Here is a 10,820-nt window from a genome sequence, read left to right as displayed (position 1 = left end):
TACCTTAATTAAATTAATTTATTTGATTTCAAAATTTTATGATTCAGATAGTACTCATGTACTTGACGTTGTTCTAAAATTATCATATACATACGATCTATGAAATTTCTTGAACTATGACGTTAGTGCACCTACCAGATTTTTAGTTTTTTGTCACTTTAGATTTTTTGTCAGTCGTCTTCTAAACTTCAAAGGTAAGGCCCCTATCATCCCTGACGAGTCCCAGAGGGACGAAACAGCTGTATGATGCAGTTTTATTAAATGTTTTGATCTACTTTTTTTTAATTTATATTAAAAAGTGCCATTCACATGTGTGTCGGTTTGAACAACCTACAAAACAATCTCATACCAAGACATTTTGAACGTATGGCTGGGCCGCTGTACAACGCCGTCGCTCTTTGATCACCTATACGGTCAGTTTATCTTTCCTTATATGAGTATGTACCTGGTATTTGTCGATAAATCATTCATTCTGTACTGTTCACTGGAATAGAAATCACAGAAAACTATATTTAATACTAGTGTGCATATTGGTAAAGCAGTCATTTAAAAAGTGTTGACGATAAGAATTATTTTTTCACCTTTTGATAATTCATTGTGGAGATTCATCTTTCCATACAAAATGTTATTTACTTTAACATCTCTAGTATAAAACGATAACAAGAAAAGACAGCGTGTTAAATTCCATATTTTATGCCAGTTTTCTCAGTATTTGACAGATATTTACCTACTTTAAATCTTCTATATGTTTACACCGACTTCAATCGCTCAAGTGATGTGAAATACGAAAACCCGCAAAAATATTTTTGAAGATAATTTTGGTGTATCTGCGTGGTATGTATAGCGATTTACTTACCAGTGATGACATACCCATCAAAGGAAATGGAAATTAATTTTTAAAATATTGATGTTCTGGTAACCAGTTCAGGTTGTTCAGGGAATTTACAACTAATCAGCTGTTGCTTAAAAATCTTTCGAGGAACCAAAAATTCACAATCCGATGGAAGATTTTCTTGTTGGTGTCTATGTTCTCTTATTAAGCAGTCATATTCGATGTAATATCTTTTAAATCGAAAGTTGTTTATTTGTTTCGTTTCAAATCTTCTTTCACAGCAAATGATATATTGGAATCTGCGAAATACGTCATGGAAGACGATTTGAACGCTGATATTAAGTGTGGTAGAATGGACAGAGTTAGAAAAATGCTATATGGAATTGAGGAGTTGCCACCCTTCCTAATCATGTTACCTGTAGCATTCCAGGTAAGACATACGTCATTTATATCTGAATAATCACACCTGTTAACCTTCATACAATGGTACCACAGACCCTAATAAATATCCGGAAAGGGTATAAAACGTACGTACGCAGGTGTTTCAAATAGATAAAAAAAAACAAAAACAAAAATAAAAACGAATGACGAGATGCAGACTTAAAATTCAAAGTTAATATATACTCAACAAAAAAAGAAAGGTTAACATGTTTCCTTGGCGAATACCTGTAAATGAGTGAAAACAAAATGACGTTTGTGCAATATTAGAAAATAGTAATGTCTTACATTACAAAATCCAAGGGGGTTACCAAAATCATTCAAGCTTGAAAGTCTGTATTAGCGAATGAGCTGCACGAGGTTTTCTGCGACTTGTATCTTCGCTTGAATTTCATAAACATTCAAACTGACAACTGTTCCTTTCACTTCGAAATAATCATTCAAAACTTTATCATTATGCCCCGGCTGTCACAAGTCCGCTGTAGGCATGATCCTTAGTTGCACGGCATTTTGGTTCTAGAAACAATTTGCCAAAGTCGTTTAAACCAAACTGGGTCAACAATCTTCCCCGCGGCCGATCAACCGCCAGGGATATCATACTTTATCATTATGGACTCAAGGATATTGTTTGGGCGGCTGTCACAGGTTGAGGGCCTACCAGAGAGAAAATAATCGGGTAACTGTGTTCACCGTCCTTGGGCCTTACGACAATGGAACGTGTTCTGTTTTCAGGTTTTTGTCTGCAACACGGTGACGGAAGGCGCAGAGTGTGGAGGTGACGAGGGGAGCGTTTTGCGAACTGATGCGTCGCAGAACGGGACCGCTTTGGCGGCGGAAGTGTAATGGTTTGGGGTGGTATTTGTGGGGGACTCGTACCAGGCTTGTTGTGTTAAATGGCAATTTAACCGGCATTCGATATCGGGACAAAATTTTAAGACCAGTGGTTCTGCCATTCTTAAGACGCCATGGCGTTGGCGCCATTTTTCAACAGGATAACGCACCAGCGCACACCAGTCGCGTCAGCAGAACTTTCTTGCAGCAGAATAACTTACAGGTGTTAGATTGGCCATCTAAATCACCTGATTTGTCACCGATTGAGCATGTCTGGGACGTTCTTGGGCGACGCATGAGAGAACGTCAAAATCAACCGTCAAACTTGGAGGAGCTGGCCCAAGCCTTGATCGCTGAATGGAACAAGATCTCTCCTCGAATTATCCTCCGGTTTACGAGTTCCATGCGACGACGCTGCAATGCTGTTTACTTCGTAAACGGTGGCCATACCCGTTACTAATGGTGTTACCTTTGAAATTGACCCAAACGTCCTTTACAGTCGAATAAATTCAACTGAACGCAAAGTTTTATAATAAACCATGACTGCAGTTTTATCAGAATTGATCAATTACTTTATTCGTAAATGATTGGTAAGGATTTATGAAGGGGTTAATTAATTAATCACAGAATAAAGTAGTGTTACCTTTTGTTTAGTATATGTATCAAAGTTCAGTTCAAATAATTACGGGTGCTCTAATAGCAACGGATATTGTAACAATAGCTCATATTGTAACAATAACGGATATTGTAACAGTGACAGATATTGTAATAGTAACGGATATTGTAACATTTACGGATATTGTAACAATAGCGGATATTGTTACAGTAACGACAGTGTAGAGTAAGTTTTTCATATGATTTATTTTCGAATTTAGATTAATTTATGTGACGTAATGGCTTTTGTATGGTAATCAAGTAGATCAAAACTTGGAGTTTAAGCGTCAGTGGATATTTCTATTCTTTGAATCAGATTTGTCAAACAACTGAATAATTTAATCTGATGTATTGCTAATTCAGTATCTTTATTTTAGCATCTGGTATTCTGTTTCGGCTCCATGCTCAGTATAACCTTCATCGTCGCTGACTCAGTATGTGCTCCTGTCACCGACCCGATCAGGTCTCAACTCTTCTGTTCCTCTCTCTTTATGGTTGGCCTGACAACGACAATACAAGTTCTACTAGGAGTGAGGTAAATATTATTTGTGATTGAGGTAAATTCATGTCTACTGTGACATCATTTATTAATGTAGGTACATGTTTTAAATTGACTACCGGTAACATTGATTTTGTTCCGGTGTTACAGTATGCCATTGAATGTAATTATAGATTTTTCAGCATGCTCGTAGGTTCTCAACATTGTAGTTTTATATGAACACTATGAAAGCATTGTATTATAAGTTTGTAAGTAGCCCGACACCATATCACAATAAATCAGTGATTACTTCATAGTACACAAAAATAAACAAATACACGAGATAACAACCCAGCATCGACGGATATGAAGTCGTTTCATTAATTAAAGTTATACCTGTATCTGATTCACTGAAAAGTACCTGGAAACTATTTCTGCATGTAACAGAGGTTATTATTTCAATGCCTCTGCAAAGATTCAAACCAAAGACCTCTGGCTTACTATGACAAGCTTAAATGGATGTTCTCTCTAGCCGATCGGTACATATTGCGTCTAGAATGTTTCCATGGTTACATGGATAATGTGGAATAGTAAGCTATTGGTGTTGTATGTAATACTGTTTTTGCAGACTACCGATATTCCAGGGACCATCCCAAACCTTTTTATTTCCGTTGATTGTCGTCTGGAAATGCCCACAACACCTACTCAGTAAGTGTCCTAGATTTCAACAAGATACCGTCTTCGTATATCAATGACTGATAGAATTAAAAGATTTTCCACTTCGAATGAAAACGCTTTCCACATGTCAATGAGTTACACAAAGACATATCGATACTGGCATGTATTTGCCCGGATGTAGACAGCAGAACAAAATCGACCTTATTGATAAGGTTACAGACGTGTCAAAGATTGTACGAAGGCGCTAAGTGTCCTGCTTATCTGTATTGTATGCGCTTTGATTTGATTATGATTCTGTTGACATGTGGGTATTTTTTATATAATTATAAATGTCATCTCTTTTGACAGCTCAGAGTGCTTGGTCTAACGTAAGTCTTCCAACAACTACCAATACAACCATCCTACACAACAGGACTAATGTTACATTTCACACTAACGTCACCAATATGACTACCCTGATGAACGAAAGTATTGCTTTAGGGGAGACGGAAAGGCAGAATCTCGTCTACTCCAGGATAAACGAGGCAAGTCAAAGTTTTCTGATGTATATATGTTTTGTGGGATTGGTTAAAATCATTGGTAAACTGTATTATCGTCGCATAGATGAATCTAAATACTTGTTACGTTGATTAAATAGTTGGAGACTTGATATTCTTTGTTCATATGTTCATTGACGAGCGATCACGACTGAACCAAAATCCAATGCATGGCTTTTTCCAGTTGATGATAAGTATACGTTTATATGTATTCGAAATCGGAAGTCTTCTAAAGTTTTAGAGTAGATATACTTGAGTAAGATTCTCTTCTCTTGAAAGACCTTGTATCGTTGCGATGGCGGTAGTCTATTAAAACGGTCTTAATGTCTCACAATCTGAGCATGAATTAGGACCTGCATCTTACACCGATTGACGGTATCACAGCTGGTATCTCATTTCCATTTAACAAGGATATACATTAAAAAAAAAACAAATAAAAACAAGTACTTAGATAACGAAATACGTAATAGACATTTTTAAATACTTGGCCTCTTACAGGAGGGCTCTCATTCTTCACATTCATCATTCACACAGTCCAAACTTTCAAGTTACATGTACATACTTCTTCAAACATGCACATCATTCTTTACTGTATATAAATATCGTAATAAATAAGTCATGTTGAAAGGCGAAGATAACCTCGGTGCATAGGATGTGATGAGCCATTCACCGTTAAACATTTTTTATTGGACTGCAATGACCTTCTGTCTACTCGAGAATGTTTTTATCATAACATTACATGTCTAAAATCCTTTTGGAAATTGTTGAGATTTGTAAAATTCTACATTACCTGAAATATCTTGGTCTATATAATTGACGATGACGTACCATTTAAATTTTTAGTGTTAACATACCCATTTAAGATTTTTAACATTTGTCTTTTACCTTTTGGTTTGTTTAATGTTATTTCCTTTTGGATCGCGGTGTGTTTTACTGGTTGATGGCCCTAATGACCTTGTATGTGTTGACGGGTCGTTAAAAATGTCATAATAACAACAATAATAATAAGTCCAATGAACATTTAAATGTACCTTCACAACTATACAAACAACGTTACACTATTAATATATACAGAACAGTGACTGTCCATACTTATACCTTACATGTAACGTAATTATATCTTACACAACATACTTACCTTACATCTGTTATACTTGTTTTTTTAAAGTACACACACAATTCTAATGATATATCACATTAACAATAATACCGTACTTTATATATATATATAATATCATCATAGCTAAAAACGACGGTATTTCGTACTGAATGTTTCAGCTGCAAGGATCCCTAATGTTAGCATCGTTGGTAGAGATTCTTCTGGGAGTGACGGGGATGATGGGAACCATGTTAAGATTCGTGAGTCCTATCTCCATAGCAGTAACGATAACTCTGGTCGGCATTTCTCTTCACCCTATTCCAGCTATGTACAGCAGTTGTTACTGGCCTGTTGCTTTATTGTGAGTATCTATATATATTTACGATATCAGATATATCTATAATATCACATATATTTACAATATCAGATATATCTATAATATCAGATATATTTACAATATCAGAAATATTTACAATATCAGACATATTTATATCGATTAGGTTTAGGACCCAGGTTGGTGTAACATGACTTCGAATACATTCTTTGTGCTGATGTCAATTCATACATTTTTGACAATCTAAGGAAATCTCAATCAGTATCTGATTCCGAGTTCTGACGAGATTTGGCGAGATGTTGCTAATGCATAGTACGTAATACAACTTTGTTGGTAAAAACTTGTGTTGAATATTTCTGATCAAGTACCTTTAAGGAATGTGTGCCCTCTTATATTTGACAGTATACATTCCATGTTCCGTGCCATAGTTGAAGGATTGTCATACCGATTGATGACATGGACAATATGATGAAAATATTATTATAATTGAGGAACTATTTTCTTGGTACAGGTGTGCTGCTCTGATGATGCTGTTTGCTTTCTATCTGTCCCATATACGAGTCCCTCTCCCCCGCCGAAGTTGCTGTCGTCGTCAGGCTACAGACGCCCAGCCCAGGACAAAGATTCCAGTCTTCGACATCATGTCTGTAAGTGTCTTTAGAAAGTTGTAATCATGGCTACAGCTTATATTCCAAACTTTAAGGTCACTTAAACCTTATTGTATCATTAACGCATTATCAAACAGGGCCTAGTACGTTGACAGAACTTGTTTCCTAATCCCTTTGATGGTTTTTCTTTAATCAGTAAAATATGTTTGAATTAACCATCAAACTCCTCTAATACACTTCAAATGACTGCAAATTAACTTTATCTTATTGATATTAAATCCATTTAATATTTGTTAGGGAAATTAATGTGTATTTCGGTTGATATTAATATACAGATCATTGATGTAGTAACAATATAATTATGGATGCGTTATTACGATTGATAAAGTTATAATGGATGTAGGATGCATTAATCATGTAACCATGCAAACACGTTTTATCTTTGTGTCTAAATAGTCAAAATATGCTGTTCAGCTTTACTGTACACATAGAATAAAACCAATAGGTCGGTTATAGAAGTTGTGTGTTTGAGGCTTCACGTCCTAGAAACAGACAGGGGCATATGCAAAAAGTGTCAATGGATATTGGATCCACTTTATAGTGTCATCCCTCTGAAATGCCACAACATGACACGGAAACAACCGATCTCATTATAATAATACTGACAATGAGATTACGTGAACCAAAACAGGGAGAATGAAGTACAACTTTAATGATTCTGGTAAGGGGCCAGGGGCCAGAACCCATGCCTTCCTCATTAGACTCTGGTATATCTCGGACAGAGGACAGAACCCAAAGCCTTCCTTACTAGACCCTGGTATGTCTCGACCAGAGAACAGAACCCAAAACATTCCTCACTCGACTCTGGTTTGTCTCGACCAAGGAACAGAACCCAAGTCTTCCTCACTAGACTCTGATATGTGTTGGTCATGGAACAGAAACTAAAACCTTCCTAGTACGAGTGAACACTGTACTAAAGACGAAAAGTGGGACAGCGCGAATTGAGACATTAGAAATATGACAGATTATCATAGAATTGAGAAAAAAAGTTTTTCCAAAACTTCAATCTTTAACGATCATATAGAGGGGCAGCAGGTATAATTATTACGCCCTGCCTGCAGAGCAGTGGACACAATATACCAAGGCCGAAATGGAACAAATATTATTAAAAAGCTTACATATTTGTGGTAGGTACCTCTCAGTGTGGCCGTGTGCTGGATCCTATGTTTCATCCTCACCATGACAAACTTTTTCCCCGACGACCCCAGTGACCCAACGTATCGTGCCAGAACAGACGCACGCGGGGATATCATCCGGGCAACTCCATGGTTCTTCATACCGTATCCAGGTAAGTTTGTTTTTCCCAAGTGAAACATATACAGGTGGGTAAACTATTAGAGGTTTGTGGTTAAGATTGGATTGATTCTCTAACATAATACAGATTTATGATAGATATTAAAACAACCCGTCTAATGTTAAAATTATTTTTTCCAGGACAATTCGGATACCCTAAAATCAACGTCCCAATATTTCTTGGATTTCTGTTTGCGTTCATCGCATCAGCCATTGAGTCCGTTGGGGACTACTTTGCCGTGGCGGAATCATGTAACGCCGAACCACCACCAACCCACGCCATCAATAGGTACAGGCTTACACACCATGAACGCTAGGGTTTGCCATTGTAAAGTAAAACTTGAAAAGAGTCTTCACCTATTTGTGTAAAAGTTGATATAAGGTTGTTACATCTATGCGTAAATATATTAAATTATATGAGATTTCGAATTTTGATCTGATGTACTCATTTTGATAAAACATTCACGGGTATGTTTGGATAAAGAGCTCATGTTAACCTTCTATATAAATCATCCAGGATTCCTGTTTGTAGTAATGTTAATGGAGTTACAAAGTATACACAGGAAGTTTCATCATTTAAATTAAAACAGTGAACTCATGATGTGTTATGTGTCAAAAGCATGTTGCTGTGACTTTTTTTCAATTTTATTTTTACCTGTTACCTTTCTTGGGACATTATCAAATGTTCTTTTATCAAATTTTGGAGTGATGTACAGATAGCTTAAGGGGAAATGTGTTTTTCACATTTTCAAATCCAGGTTATTGTTGCCAGCAATATAAGCAATTGCCATGTATTTTTGGCCAGCATTTGATTTCCTTAAAAATAGCTTCATGATGTGATGTTGGCCATGAATGGCTTAGTGCGCTTTTCTCAGAAGAAGGTGTAGCCAAATCAGTAATTAATGGAGCCCTTTGTTACCAATGTTTTATATGCTATGAATGGAAGACCAGTTAGAGGCAGATAGGTGGTAACTTATTCAAGTCCTCTAGATGTAATGTAACCAGAAGAACCCTGTACAAATTAATTCCCAGTTCTGTCTGTGGATAGTGTGATCTATGGTGAAAGCTCCCTCAGTCGGAAGAGACAATTTGTTTACAGTATGTTTCTTGCTATTTTTAAATCTTCCTCGCTCTGCACGTCTGACTCTTACTGAAATCAAACTGATTCCCGTGTATGCTCTGATCATCTCACTTGCGGTTATATGAGTCCAGATTTTGAATCTCCAGTACAGGAACGCCTCTGATAAAGCAGAGCTATCCTTAATGATCTGCTCTTGGCGTGAAGCACAGTTATTGTCGGGATGAAAAGCATGCGTAAGACTTTGTGTGTCCCTACAGAGAATAAAATTATCAATTATCTCATTTCAGAGGAATCCTAACAGAGGGTTTGCTAAGTCTGTTGTCTGGAGCAGTTGGCACAGGACACGCTACATCTACATACAGTGTATCAGCCGCCATCCCTGGCATCACTAAGGTTATCTCACTTCTTACATATTGAGGCAGGATAAAATACTGGCATTTGATGAATGTTTTTTGACATTTCAAATCAATATTTGGTTTATATGGAATATGTGTATAGGTTCTGGTGAAATTTACAGATACGTGTCCTTAGTGAAACACAAATCCGAATATTTGCATATTGAAAACATTTTTTAATTTTGTCTGAAGAATGAAACTGGTTTAAAGTTTTGTAACAAATGCCGGGGCTTGAGAGTAATGAATATTTTTTATTGCAGGTGGGTAGTCGCTATGTCCTTGTTTTGGCGGGAATACTTGCAATGTTGATGGGCGTGATAGGAAAGATGGGCGCGGTCATGTCGTCAATTCCTGAGCCTGTTGTTGGAGGAGTATCATTGATCGGTTTCGGTATTATTGTCGGGATAGGCGTGTCTGCCCTCCGGTCAGTGGATCTGACGTCATCAAGAAACTTGTCAATAATTGGAACTTCCATATTTGGTGCGATTGTAATATCTGATTGGTTAGAAAAAAACAAAGACGCCATTGATACAGGTAATTATTGGTATTATTCGCCATGTCAGAAAATGTCAACTTGGTATTTGTTCTCTGTAATGACATCGGCTTTCAATGTAATATTAACCGCTACCTATGTGCGCCTTGTACAGTGGGGATGTCCTCATTTGTTTATTATCCACGGGATATTGATGAAACGAAAGTGAAATTGATAAGTTTTTACGATTTTATAAACTCGCCGCTTTGAAATTTATTGTGGTTAAAGTACCTGTAACATCCCTAGATCGGCTTTATCCGTACATCAATCAGCACAATACCAGATTTGGAAAACATAACCAATTTGTATTTATTTTAAGTTGTTTGTCAACATAGTTCTAATAGACGAAAATCTACATTTCAGGTTCAGAACAACTAAATAACATTATAGACCTCGTACTGGGCACTCCTATGATGGTAGGATGTATCATCTCAATCTTTCTGGATAACACTGTCAGAGGTAATTCATTAATCTCCCTACTCCCTTAACACAGAGGTAATTCATTAATCTCCCTACTCCCTTAATATTAATCATCATTTTATTGTTTAATATAATAGATATTATAAAAGACACATTTCAGTCATTTAGAGTCAGATACATTAGTGCCAAACAGTGGATTAAACTGTATCGTACAGCTGTATCGTCCCTTTAGGCCACGTAAGTGATACTAAAGACCTAACTTTTGAAGCCTATGAGGCGAATGAGAAAAATCCAAAGTGATCGAAAGAAAAGTCAGGATGTAGACTGAGATGTGCAGTAGCCCTCTAATTAAATAAATTTAGAACAGCATCAAGTACATGTGTATATTCGGAACCGTGTCGCTATTCGAATGAATCAAAATATGACAAGCAGGTAACGGCAAACCTCGAGAACTTAAAGTCCACTAGCATTGTCTATAGCCGGAGATTGTACAAAAGACACACAAGTGAATAACACCTTTTCATAATTAAAAGTTCGATAAAGTAGAATAA

General features: G+C 36.7%; 1 pseudogene; it reads left to right on the top strand.

Annotated features, from left to right (window-relative positions):
- The first annotated feature begins 5,740 nt into the window (after positions 1-5,740).
- On the top strand, positions 5,741-9,816 carry LOC132565113 (solute carrier family 23 member 2-like; annotated as a pseudogene).
- Positions 9,817-10,820: the final 1,004 nt, after the last annotated feature.

Source organism: Ylistrum balloti, unplaced genomic scaffold, assembly GCF_031769215.1.
Source record: "Ylistrum balloti isolate Yb309-2 unplaced genomic scaffold, AGI_CSIRO_Ybal_v1 Utg369694, whole genome shotgun sequence".
NCBI lineage: Eukaryota > Metazoa > Mollusca > Bivalvia > Pectinida > Pectinidae > Ylistrum > Ylistrum balloti.
This window is presented reverse-complemented; position numbering and strand designations above follow the sequence as displayed.